The sequence below is a fragment of the Engystomops pustulosus genome, chromosome 4, assembly GCF_040894005.1.
Source record: "Engystomops pustulosus chromosome 4, aEngPut4.maternal, whole genome shotgun sequence".
Classification (NCBI taxonomy): Eukaryota; Metazoa; Chordata; class Amphibia; order Anura; family Leptodactylidae; genus Engystomops; species Engystomops pustulosus.
The window spans coordinates 218,128,560-218,142,821 of NC_092414.1; positions in this window are offsets into that span (position 1 = coordinate 218,128,560).

A 14,262-nucleotide genomic window follows, 5' to 3' on the forward strand; every position below is an offset into this window, starting at 1 on the left:
TGAAATATTATTGTTGGTTTAGTGATAAAGAGATGGACAAAGGTCACTGGAATTGGTGATAGCTCGGGGATGGGACCAGGGAAGTGGGTGGGGGAGTAAAAAGAGGAGGGCGGGACAAGAGCTGGAGATCAAATGTCCCAGGATTCAATACTACAAGATGCAATTAAACAATGGTAAACCCCGTTTTGTTGGTCACCTTCAAACCCATAATTTGGTGGACGTGGTCTACATCTACACATCCCATGTGATACTTCATCTCCGCTGGTATGTTTAAAACCAAAAATCAAGCCACAAGTACATCCAGTAAACTGATGGAGCCCCCAAAAGTTTTAGATTATTAGGATTTGTCCACATCAATTGGGACTTATCATGAGAAAGAAAATAGAATTGTTTTCTTATGTAGAACTTTATCTTCTCAGCGAGGTCCCACGACACCATTGACAATATCAGAATGGAAGTATAGGCCACCTGGGTTTTGGACCTTGGGATGCATGATTTCCTGGTACTTTTGGAGCTCCAAAAACCTCACTAGCAATGAATAACTAATCCCACCTAAGCAAAGGCTAACTATGAACTGTCGCGACGTAGCTCCACTCCATTGAAAGGTAACTGAGATCACAAAAGGTGGAGTGTAAACTCAGATCTTCATCTGGTCCACACCCCCACAATTGCCTCATCTGTATGAAATGTAGAAGATGAAGCCACCTGCCTTCACAAGCCACGTGTTATCAGCCAGGAGATAAGATGGTATATCCCGAGGTGTAATAACCTTCGCTTATCAGATCCAGGAAACAAGTGGACAGAGGATCTTTATGTTGGGAAACTCAAAGTTCTGTATCTGGGGACTAAGAATCTGCAGGAAGCATACAGTATCTCCTGGTGGGAATTAGAAACCACCCAAGGAACTCAAAAATGTGAGTAAAAAGATGAACCAAAAATCAACATATACAAGTATCAATTAAAGCAACAAGCAAAGAAAAAGTAACCAGTATCCGGCAGCACATCCGCACATCTGCTCTGATACCCGGGTCACAACTAGTTCTTCGCACTTTTGAGCCATCCGAGACGTCTTGGAAATAGATGCAATGTTGATCTTGTGTAGAGGTTTGGTGGACAGTAATAACTTGCCAATGTCTTCTGCCCTTATTTTTATGATGCCCCTTTGTCTTCCCCTTGGCCTTCATTGTATGATGAGAGATCTGTGTCAGTGTCACAGTAGGACCCAGGACCTTATCTACTCTATTGTCTATTGTTTGTGTTTAGAGATGAGCGAACATACTCGTCCGAGCATTAGAGTACTCAAAACGGCTCGTTGCTCGAGAACTGCTTGAGTGAATGCAAATATACTTCTGATAAGTTATCAGATGTATGGAAACATCAGCAATGTGTTCTTCAGTGAAGAACACATTGCAGATGTTTCCATACATCTGCTAACTTATTAGAAGACACGCGTACAGAAAGGTGTTCTTCACAATAGTATGTGAAGAACAATATGTGTGAAGAACACATTGCAGATGTTTCCATACATCTGCTAACTTATTAGAAGACACGAGTGCCGAATGGTGTTCTTCACAATAGTATGTGAAGAACAATATGTGTGAAGAACACATTGCAGAGGTTTAACACGGGTCATTCTCCTTTTTGAAGTTCCATGAATATTCCATTGAATAAAAAAAAACAAGAAACAGGACTGACTTCCTTATTTCTCAATAAAATGACACATTTTATTGGTCCCTTTGGTCCCCTTGAAAAATGCTCGAGTCTCCCATTGACTTCAATGGGGCTCGTTATTCGATACAAGCACTCGAGCATCGGAAAAAATTCGACTTGAGTAACGGGCGCTCGAGCATTTTAGTGCTCGCTCATCTCTTGTTGTGTTTCCTTGTACTTATATTCATGTTCAGCCTCAAATTTGCACACTATTTTCCTCCTGAAGTCTATTTTCCAGTGTCTAAATTAATACTCCTTGTCCCCTTGCTAAGGACCTAGAGCTCCACAACCTTGGTCCTAGGATCAGTGAATTCCCAGTCCTTGAGGTAGGATGTTACTTATGATATAATTCTCCAAACTTTGATCCTCTAAAGAAGAGGTCAAATAATCTTTATACATTTTTTAATTGAAATGCTGCCGGGGAAGCACTGTGACTATTGGCTACAGGCGGCACAGTGATTATATTCACAACTGTGGGTCATTGTAATGATATTGACTATTGTGAGGCGCTTTGAATATATTGGTGCAGGCACTGGGTCCGTATTGGTTACCATGGTGGGGAACACAGTGACTTTTTGGCAACTTTAGGGACTTTGTTGGCCACTGTAAGGCACTATTTCTCTATCAACTATTGAGGGGCATTAATAGTTATTATAGGTGTGAAGGTGTGAAAAGGTATTACATTTGTGATAAATTTAGGAGGAGATGATGAAGTGATTAACCGAAGAAGTCTGTGCTGCAGAGACAAATTGTGGCTGGAGGGAGCTGACATGGTGGTCTTGGACATAGAACAAAATGAAAGAAAACATCTTCAATGAGTAACATAAATCTGTGAGTGGCGAGATTTACAGAACACATTTCAGAAGCAGTATACAGTCATTAATAGAGCTACAGCAGAACTACACAGCCATAGATGGAGCTACAGCCACAGTACACAGCCATACATGGAGCTACAGCCACAGTACACAGCCATACATGGAGCTACAGCACATAGCTATACATGGAGCTACAGCCGCAGTACACAGCCATACATGGAGCTACAACCACAGTACACAGCCATACATGGAGCTACAGCACATAGCTATACATGGAGCTACAGCCGCAGTACACAGCCATACATGGAGCTACAACCACAGTACACAGCCATACATGGAGCTACAGCCGCAGTACACAGCCATACATGGAGCTACAGCCACAGTACACAGCCATACATGGAGCTACAGCCACAGTACACGGCCATACACGGAGCTACAGCCGCAGTACACAGCCATACATGGAGCTACAGCCACAGTACACAGCCATACATGGAGCTACAGCCACAGTACACGGCCATACACGGAGCAACAGCCACAGTACACAGCCGTACATGGAGCTACAGCCGCAGTACACAGCCATACATGGAGCTACAGTCACAGTACACAGCCATACATGGAGCTACAGCCACAGTACACAGCCATACATGGAGCTACAGCCGCAGTACACAGCCATACATGGAGATACAGCCACAGTACACAGCCATACATGGAGCTACAGCCGCAGTACACAGCCATACATGGAGCTACAGACATAGCACAAAGCCATACATGGAGCTATAGCCACAGTACACAGCCACACATGGAGCTACAGCCACAGTACACAGCCATACATGGAGCTACAGCCACAGTACACAGCCATACATGGAGCTACAGACATAGCACAAAGCCATACATGGAGCTATAGCCACAGTACACAGCCACACATGGAGCTACAGCCGCAGTACAGTCATACATGGAGCTACAGCCACAGTACACAGCCATACATGGAGCTACACCACAGTACCCAGCCATACATGGAGCTACAGCCGCAGTACACAGCCATACATGGAGCTACAGCCACAGTACACAGCCATACATGGAGCTACAGCCACAGTACACAGCTATATATGGAGCTACAGCCACAGTACACAGCCATACATGGAACTACAGCCACAGTACACAGCCATACATGGAGCTACAGCCGCAGTATTGAGTACACAGCTATATATGGAGCTACAGCCGCAGGACACAGCCATACATGGAGCTACAGCCACAGTACACAGCCATACATGGAGCTACAGCCACAGTACACAGCCATACATGGAGCTACAGCCACAGTACACAGCCATACATGGAGCTACAGCACATAGCTACACATGGAGCTACAGTCACAGTACACAGCCATACATGGAGCTACAGCCACAGTACACAGCCATACATGGAGCTACAGCCACAGTACACAGCCATACAAGGAGCTACAGCTGCAGTACACAGCCATACATGGAGCTACAGCCACAGTACACAGCCATACATGGAGCTACAGCACATAGCTATACATGGAGCTACAGCTGCAGTACACAGTCATACATGGAGCTACAGCCACAGTACACAGCCATATATGGAGCTACAGCCACAGTACACAACCTTACATGGAAACACAGCCGCAGTAAACAGCCATACATGGAGCTACAGCCACAGTACACAGCCATACATGGAGCTACAGCCACAGTACACAGCCATACATGGAGCTACAGCCACAGTACACAGCCATACATGGAGCTCATCCGGCCGGCATGACGCGAGGAGGAGGAGGAGCCACGTAGTGTCCGGACCCGATCTCCTCCCCCTCCGCGTCCGCGTGCTTGCTGCAGTCGTCAGTGGCAGCTGATGCCGCTGCCTAGATCCCCCCTATCCCACCACGAGTAAGGCCCCTGATGCCATAGAGGATCCGACCCAGTAAATTTGGACCCTGGGCATCTCAGCTCGATCCTCTATCGGGTGCTGGCGGGGTGCCGCTTGTGTAGCAGGCGCGAAGCGCTCCCGAATATCGGAGCCCTCTTGCCGGAGGCTGGATTCCGACAGTTGAGGGCGCAAGCGCGCTGAAACAGAGCCGGAGCGGACAAGCACGGACCCTGCCATCGGTGTGTATCGGGTAGGATGGCACCGGGGAAGGAGATGTGACCGAAGAGGGCATTTGCAGCACTGGATCTTACATCGATCCTCAGATTGCTACATCGATCAGCAGGCACCACGCTACGTGACGCGGGCTACCTGGCGGGCTTGCCGGGTCGCCAGCATCTCCTGGTCGGGCCATACATGGAGCTACAGCCGCAGTACACAGCCATACATGGAGCTACAGCCGCAGTACACAGCCATACATGGAGCTACAGCCGCAGTACACAGCCATACATGGAGCTACAGCCCCAGTACACAGCCATACATGGAGCTACAGCCCCAGTACACAGCCATAAATGGAGCTACAGCAACAGTACACAGCCATAAATGGAGCTACAGCAACAGTACACAGCCATACATGGAGCTACAGCCACAGTACACAGCCATACATGGAGCTACAGCAACAGTACACAGCCATACATGGAGCTACAGCCACAGTACACAGCCATACATGGAGCTACAGCAACAGTACACAGCCATACATGGAGCTACAGCCACAGTACACAGCCATACATGGAGCTACAGCCACAGTACACAGCCATACATGGTGCTACAGCCACAGTACACAGCCATACATGGAGCTACAGCACATAGCTACACATGGAGCTACAGTCACAGTACACAGCCATACATGGAGCTACAGCCACAGTACACAGCCATACATGGAGCTACAGCACATAGCTATACATGGAGCTACAGCTGCAGTACACAGTCATACATGGAGCTACAGCCACAGTACACAGCCATACATGGAGCTACAGCCACAGTACACAGCCTTACATGGAGATACAGCCACAGTACACAGCCATACAAGGAGCTACAGCTGCAGTACACAGCCATACACGGAGCTACAACCATAGTACACAGCCATACATGGAGCTACAGCCACAGTACACAGCCATACAAGGAGCTACAGCTGCAGTATACAGCCATACATGGAGCTACAGCCACAGTACACAGCCATACATGGAGCTACAGCACATAGCTATACATGGAGCTACAGCTGCAGTACACAGTCATACATGGAGCTACAGCCACAGTACACAGCCATATATGGAGCTACAGCCACAGTACACAACCTTACATGGAAACACAGCCGCAGTAAACAGCCATACATGGAGCTACAGCCACAGTACACAGCCATACATGGAGCTACAGCCACAGTACACAGCCATACATGGAGCTACAGCCACAGTACACAGCCATACATGGAGCTCATCCGGCCGGCATGACGCGAGGAGGAGGAGGAGCCACGTAGTGTCCGGACCCGATCTCCTCCCCCTCCGCGTCCGCGTGCTTGCTGCAGTCGTCAGTGGCAGCTGATGCCGCTGCCTAGATCCCCCCTATCCCACCACGAGTAAGGCCCCTGATGCCATAGAGGATCCGACCCAGTAAATTTGGACCCTGGGCATCTCAGCTCGATCCTCTATCGGGTGCTGGCGGGGTGCCGCTTGTGTAGCAGGCGCGAAGCGCTCCCGAATATCGGAGCCCTCTTGCCGGAGGCTGGATTCCGACAGTTGAGGGCGCAAGCGCGCTGAAACAGAGCCGGAGCGGACAAGCACGGACCCTGCCATCGGTGTGTATCGGGTAGGATGGCACCGGGGAAGGAGATGTGACCGAAGAGGGCATTTGCAGCACTGGATCTTACATCGATCCTCAGATTGCTACATCGATCAGCAGGCACCACGCTACGTGACGCGGGCTACCTGGCGGGCTTGCCGGGTCGCCAGCATCTCCTGGTCGGGCCATACATGGAGCTACAGCCGCAGTACACAGCCATACATGGAGCTACAGCCGCAGTACACAGCCATACATGGAGCTACAGCCGCAGTACACAGCCATACATGGAGCTACAACCCCAGTACACAGCCATACATGGAGCTACAGCCCCAGTACACAGCCATAAATGGAGCTACAGCAACAGTACACAGCCATAAATGGAGCTACAGCAACAGTACACAGCCATACATGGAGCTACAGCCACAGTACACAGCCATACATGGAGCTACAGCAACAGTACACAGCCATACATGGAGCTACAGCCACAGTACACAGCCATACATGGAGCTACAGCAACAGTACACAGCCATACATGGAGCTACAGCCACAGTACACAGCCATACATGGAGCTACAGCCACAGTACACAGCCATACATGTTAGCATGGAGATAGCTGTAAGTGGGCGGAATGCGGCCATGACAGGATGGGCTGGGAGGGCAGGAAAAGGTGGGTTTTTCAGAATTGGGGGTGGAACTTTATGTGAGGTGATAGGTGGGCTAGCTTGGGGGGTGGAGACCTAGGGGGTTTATAAGGGGTGCCAGGAAGGGCACGCCATCTTTTGGCTGGAGAAAATTGTAGGGAGAGGTGGTGCCGGTCCGTTTTGGCGAGTTTTTTCGGTTTTGCGTTTTCTCCAGCGGTTTTTTGGCGACAGGACTGGGAATGGCGGAGTTAGAGGCCTTTTTGGCCCAGATGCGGGCACAAGCGGAGGCCAGGGGAGCAGAATGGATGAAGGAGCAGGTGGCCATGTTTGCCGCAGGGGATGACGGCGGGACCCGGCGGTCGGTCAGAGCATCTAGGGCAAGGCCCCCTGAGAGGTTAAGCCCCTCGGAGTCACCTGTACGGGCCGGGAGGAGTGAGGACTGTGGCTTACCTGGTGGTTCCGGAGGAGCTGCGGCAGTCGGCGGTTCCGGGAGGAAGAGGAGCAGGCGGCCGTCAGTGGCATCCTCGGAAGACGCAGGGGCTGGCGTGAGGAGTCCTAGGACACCAGGGAGTGCAGGATCGTCCGGAGGCGCTAGGCGCAAGATGGCGGCGACACGTGGAGGTCTCAAGATGGCGGGCGGACGTGCCGGTGGGCGGAGCGGCAGTGGCCGGAAGTCCGGAACCGGAAGTCGGAGGTCGGCGGGAGCAGAGGGGAGGAGCCAGCGGCGACGCGACACTCACCAGGAATACAGAGCGGTGAGTGTGAATTGCGGGCCGGGCAGAGCGGCAGCAGCGAGCGGCAGTGGGGGAGCGGGGGCTGGGGAGGAGGACGCCCCCAGCAGCCCAGGCAGCGAGGTGAGCGAAGCGGAGGAGGCCGCGGTCGGGGTGCTATATGCGGCCGCGGCTCCGAGCTCAGCAGCGGCGGGTGGGGGGGGTCGGGTCCCCCCTTCACCCAGGGCAAGCGGTGGGGCACGGCAGCAGCATGGGTCCGCGGATGGGGGCACGAACCCTCCATCCAGGCACAGGGGAGACGGCAGCTGGATTGGTGTGCCTAGAGATGGGCCTGCTGGAGGGATGCAGCACCTCACGGGGCCTCCTGACAGCAGCATGGGTGTAGGGATGGCGCAAGGTGCGCAGTGGTTAGGCGATGCTGGTTGTGTTCGTGGTGTTTCGTCTGTCTTTTTTCCTTACCAGATGCAGAGTGGCGCTGAGGCGGCTATGCTGGACACAGTGCGTCGTGCGCTAGGACTGGCCGCGACTGGAGGGGGTCCCATGGTGTTGCCGGCAGCAGGATCAGCGGTTGCGGTGCCGTCTGTGGCTCCAGGAGTGATGGCAACGGCGGGAGCGGGTCCATCAGGCCAGGGCATCGTTGCGGGCCCCGGCGATGCCGGGCAGACGCCAGGAGGCAGCGGCGTCACAATTACAGGTGCGTCCACAGCTACACAGGCACATCTACATACAAACACACTGAACAATCCAGGGGGATTAGCCGTTACTATGTCTGATGCAGGGGCCGTTGCTAGTGGGGGGCCCCTTCAGGAATTTATGCAGGGGATGCAGCGTTTGATGTCAGTCTTTGAGAGGGCTATGGGGTCACAGCATGGGGGGCCTATATCGGCCTGGGGTGCTGGGGCGTCTGGGTCATCTAGTTCAGGGGTGACCACAACGTCTAATGCGCTAGTGGCAGTGACGCCCGTGGTGGCGGAGGTCAGCACAGGGGCAAGGGAGAATTCGGTGGGGGCAGTTAGTGCAGGGTCAGTGACGGAAGGATCAGAGAAGGCAGTGGTAGCAGTGAGTGGGGATAAGGCTCCGGCAGCTAAGTCTGCTGAGGCGTCCAAATTATTGCCGGTGTCGGACGCGGCGTTGGGGAATTTGTACATTTGTTTTGATGGGCCTCTTGGGGGGCATCTAAAACAAGAAGTGAAGGATAGGATATGGAAAAGGGAGAATTTGGATATTTTTACGCTGTTACCTTTGGAGCGTTTTAGCGTTGAGCGTTGGGAAAAGGGGAAGGAACATCGTAAGGAAGAGGATGAGGAGAGGCGCCGGTATCGGCTGATTCCTCGTAATTTTGGGAATTGGCTGCACGCTTTTTCTATCCTGGGCAGTGTAATTGGGGAAAAACAGCCTGAATGGTGCTCGGGGTTGTTTTGTCATCAGGAGACTATATGGGAAGCGTACAAGACATATGGGGGGATAGCGTGGCTGAGATATGATGAGCAGTTTCGTCAGAGAATGGCCGTGAGACCTTCCTTGGAGTGGGGGCATAGGGATATTGGGCTATGGATGAGGTTGATGACGGCGCCAAAGCCGGCGCCGAAGAGTTCGTCTTTTGGTGGGGTGGCAGTGGCTGGTTCATCCTTTCAGTCGGGGCCCGACGGAGCCAAAGCTGGGCCCCCGTCGGGCGGTGGTAAGAAGGGAGTCTGTTGGAGGTATAATGAGGGTAACTGCACTTGGGGATCCTCTTGTACATTCAGGCACGAATGCTCTGGTTGCGGGGGCGTCAACCACCCCTTATCTCGTTGCTTCAGAAGAAAAGGTCAGGGACAGAGGACGGGGGATAGTGCTCAAAAAGGGGGTGACTCCGGTGAGGCTCGGCGTAATGATGCCGTGGCTCGGGAGATATCCAAATGAGGAGAAGGCTTGTCTGTTGATTCAGGGCTTTCAGGAGGGGTTTCGGATCCCTTTTAAGGAGGGGGAGACGGGTTGTTTTGCGAGGAATCTGAAGTCTGCAGAGGAATTCCCCGGAGTAGTTAGGGAAAAGCTGCAGAAGGAGGTGAAGTTGGGTCGTATGTTAGGCCCCTTTGTTAATCCACCAGTGGAAAATTTGCGGGTTTCACCATTAGGTGTTGTTCCTAAAAAGGAGGAGGGAAAGTTTCGCCTGATTCATCATTTGTCTTACCCGCGGGGGGGTTCGGTGAATGATGCGATAGATCCAGCTATGAGCTCGGTTTGCTATACTTCATTTGATGAGGCTGTGAGTCTGGTGAGGGCAGCTGGAAGTGGAGCGTTGATGGCGAAGGCGGACATCGAGGCGGCATTTCGCTTGTTACCGGTGCATCCCGAATCGATGCATTTATTGGGGTGTTATTTTGAAGGGGGTTACTACGTGGATGGCTGCCTGCCGATGGGGTGTTCTATTTCCTGTGCTTATTTTGAGGCGTTTAGTACATTCCTGGAATGGGTAGTTAGGGAGTTGTCTGGTGGGGCTGGGGTTATTCATTATCTAGACGATTTTCTGTGTGTAGGCCCGGCAGAGAGTTATAGGTGTCAAGTTTTGTTGTCCACACTGTCCGAAACGTTTGAGAGTTTTGGGGTGCCATTGGCGATTGATAAGACCGAAGGCCCGGCCACGAGATTGTGTTTTTTGGGTATAGAATTGGATTCAGTTGCCATGGAATGTCGTTTGCCAGAGAAAAAGTTGGAGGAGTTGCGTTCTTGTGTTGGTGAGGCATTGGTGAAGTCAAAGTTGACATTGCGGCAGGTTCAATCCTTGTTGGGGAGATTAAACTTCGCTTGTAGAATTATGCCCATGGGGCGGGTTTTCTGTCGGAGGCTGGCGCAGGCGACAGCTGGAGTAAAGCGGCCTGAACACTTTGTTCGGCTAAGGAAAGAGCATAGAGGGGATTTGAGGGTTTGGGATGAATTTTTGGTGGCTTACAATGGGAAGACTTTGTGGCTGGCGGAGCCTGTTTCCAATGCGGAGCTCCATTTGTTTACGGACGCGGCAGGGTCGATAGGTTACGGGGCGTTTTTTCAAGGGGAATGGAGTGTGGGGTCTTGGCCGGAGTGGTGGCACGAACAGAAGCTGACGGCTAACTTGTGCCTGCTGGAGTTGTTTCCGATTGTAGTGTCATTGGAGTTATGGGGCAGCCAGTTAGCAAACAGGAGTGTGGTTTTCCATTGTGACAATATGTCAGTGGTTAATGTCATTAACAAGCAGACGTCGAGCTCTCCACCGGTAATTGTGTTGTTGCGGCACCTGGTGTTGTTGTGCCTTCGTTTGAACGTATATTTTCGGTCAGTCCATGTTCCGGGTGTGGATAATGAGGTGGCGGATGCTCTGTCTCGATTACAGCTGGTCAGGTTCCGGGAGTTGGTGCCGGGGGCGGCGATGCAGTCGATGCGGTGTCCGGAGCATTTGTGGGAGATGCTGCGTTGAAATTATTTCCATGGGTGCAGTTGTCGTTAGCCCCTTCGACATGGGATTCTTACAAGAAGGTATGGCGTGATTGGTTTCTGCTGCTGGATGAGTGGGGTCCGGGCAGGGAGGTGCCTAGTAGAGAATCTGTTTTGTTTTGTTTGTTGATGAGCCATTTTGAGAGGGGGGCCTCGGTGGCTGTGGTTCAGAGGACATTGGCAGCTTTGGCCTTTTTGTTCAAACTAACCGGGGGAGAGGATTCGACTCAGGGTTTCTTGGTGAAACAGGCGGTGAAGGGTTACAAGAAAGGTCGTTATAGAGAGGACTGTAGGAGACCTGTATCTTTTGATTTGTTGAGGGACCTGTTGGGGAAAGTCCGGGAGGTATGCGTGTCGGATTACGAGAGTTGTTTATTTTCCTTGGCATACTCATGGGCATTTTTTGGGGCGTTCAGGATTAGTGAGTTGGTAAGTGGAAGCTGCTCGCGTAACGGGGGCATTCAGATGCGGCACGTGCAGCGGGTGGAAGGTGAGGTTAGGATTGTGTTGACAAATGCTAAAACGGATAGCTCTGGTCGGGGGTTCTTGGTGCGTTTGCGGCGGGTACCGGGGTTTGTGGGTTGCCCGGTGGAGTGCCTGGATTCCTTTTTGTCTGTCCGTTTAGCGTCGGGGGAGGCGTTATTGGTTCATCAGGATGGGAAGGCTTTGTCTAGATTTCAGTTTGTGGCAGTTTTTAGAAAGTGTTTGGGTCTGTTGGGGTTAAATGCAAAGGAATATTGTTCACATTCATTTCGCATTGGGGCTGCAACTGAGGCAGCCAGGTGGGGTCTGTCAGAGGCCGATATCAAGAAAATTGGGCGTTGGGAGTCGAGGCGTTTTCGGTCATACGTTCGGCTTCATAGACTGGAGAAGTAAAAAGGGGAAGTGGGCTTTGTTGGCTGTTACGATTGTTTATTTCTTGATAGGTATTAGAAGGTGTGTCATCTGGATTTTCGGACACTCTTTTATTCATTGGGCGGAAAAGAGGGCTCAGCTTCGTTTGGGTGGTAGGTTTCTTGGGCTCGATGGAAATTTGGTAAGTGTGCGTTGGCTTGGCTATAGGGGGCTTCAGTGGGAAGCGGTGCGTGCAAAGTTGCGAATGGCAATTGAAAGATGGGGTGCTCCGGATGTTTTGTTGATCCATGCTGGGGGCAACGACATCGGGAGTTTTCCTATGCGTCAATTGATTAAAGCGATGAAGAGAGATGTGTTGTGGATTATGAGTGAGTATCCGGATGTGTTGTTGATTTGGTCTGAGATGGTGAGAAGGGAGCGGTGGAGGAATGCAGTTTCAGTGGCGGCACTGAATCGGTCTCGGGTGAAGATCAATAAGTGTTTTGGTAAATTCATCCGTTTGAATGGTGGTTTGGTTGTGCGACATGGGTTGTTGGAGGCTGATCGCAGCTACACGGGTAAGGATGGTGTGCACTTGACGGACCTTGGGTTGGATGTTTTTAATTACGGATTGTCGGAGGTGGTTGGTTTTGCTTGGAGGGTGTGGCGGTGCACAGCGTCTTGAGGGGTCAAGACGTTGTGCTGTGGCGGGTGCTTGGCAACAGATAATTTATATTTTGGTAAATTGATTGCATCATTTGGGATAAAGTCCGGGAATTTGGTGAATTGGATTGCAGTCTCCTTGAGAGTTTGACCTCAGGAGCTGGATTCATTTGATATTTGCCACATTCTGCCCTCGTCACTCGCCAGGTTGGTGTGCGGCTTGTGGATTGGTAGGTGTGGTTGTTTACACGCTGAGCGTGAGTTATGAGCAATTATATTTTACTTAATGGTTACACCGGACTTAGTTGGTTGTCCAAAAAGGGACAAACAAGTTCTGCTCTGTTGTCAAGTACTCGGCCACTAAGGAAATTGATGTTTAACGTATTTTTATATTTTTTGCAATTGTTAATATATGTTTAATAAAGTTTATATTTTACAGATTTTCAAAGAATAAATAAAGCTGTGACCAGCACTTTTCCAACAACAAAATGTGTGTGTTTTATTTAGTTGGTTAAGGAGGGTTCCTTTTGCTGCTCTGTGAGCCGGTCCTACGACTCAGCCCTGTCCTGGTCATGTTAGCATGGAGATAGCTGTAAGTGGGCGGAATGCGGCCATGACAGGATGGGCTGGGAGGGCAGGAAAAGGTGGGTTTTTCAGAATTGGGGGTGGAACTTTATGTGAGGTGATAGGTGGGCTAGCTTGGGGGGTGGAGACCTAGGGGGTTTATAAGGGGTGCCAGGAAGGGCACGCCATCTTTTGGCTGGAGAAAATTGTCCCACCCACCCTCCCCTTGTTAGTTGGTTTTGTATTAGGGCCACATTGTGTGTTTTTCTTTGGGGAGGAGGGATACAAGTAGATGAGAGTTCTTTGTCAGGAAGGGGTAGGTATAGCTTAGGGAGTTTAGGTCATTGATTGTGAAGTAGGCGGGTGCTTGGCAACAGATAATTTATATTTTGGTAAATTGATTGCATCATTTGGGATAAAGTCCGGGAATTTGGTGAATTGGATTGCAGTCTCCTTGAGAGTTTGACCTCAGGAGCTGGATTCATTTGATATTTGCCACATTCTGCCCTCGTCACTCGCCAGGTTGGTGTGCGGCTTGTGGATTGGTAGGTGTGGTTGTTTACACGCTGAGCGTGAGTTATGAGCAATTATATTTTACTTAATGGTTACACCGGACTTAGTTGGTTGTCCAAAAAGGGACAAACAAGTTCTGCTCTGTTGTCAAGTACTCGGCCACTAAGGAAATTGATGTTTAACGTATTTTTATATTTTTTGCAATTGTTAATATATGTTTAATAAAGTTTATATTTTACAGATTTTCAAAGAATAAATAAAGCTGTGACCAGCACTTTTCCAACAACAAAATGTGTGTGTTTTATTTAGTTGGTTAAGGAGGGTTCCTTTTGCTGCTCTGTGAGCCGGTCCTACGACTCAGCCCTGTCCTGGTCATGGTGCTACAGCCACAGTACACAGCCATACATGGAGCTACAGCCACAGTACACAGCCTTACATGGAGATACAGCCACAGTACACAGCCATACAAGGAGCTACAGCCACAGTACACAGCCATACATGGAGCTACAGCACATAGCTATACATGGAGCTACAGCTGCAGTACACAGTCATACATGGAGCTACAGCCACAGTACACAGCCATACATGGAGCTACAGCCACAGTACACAGCCTTACATGGAGATACAGCCA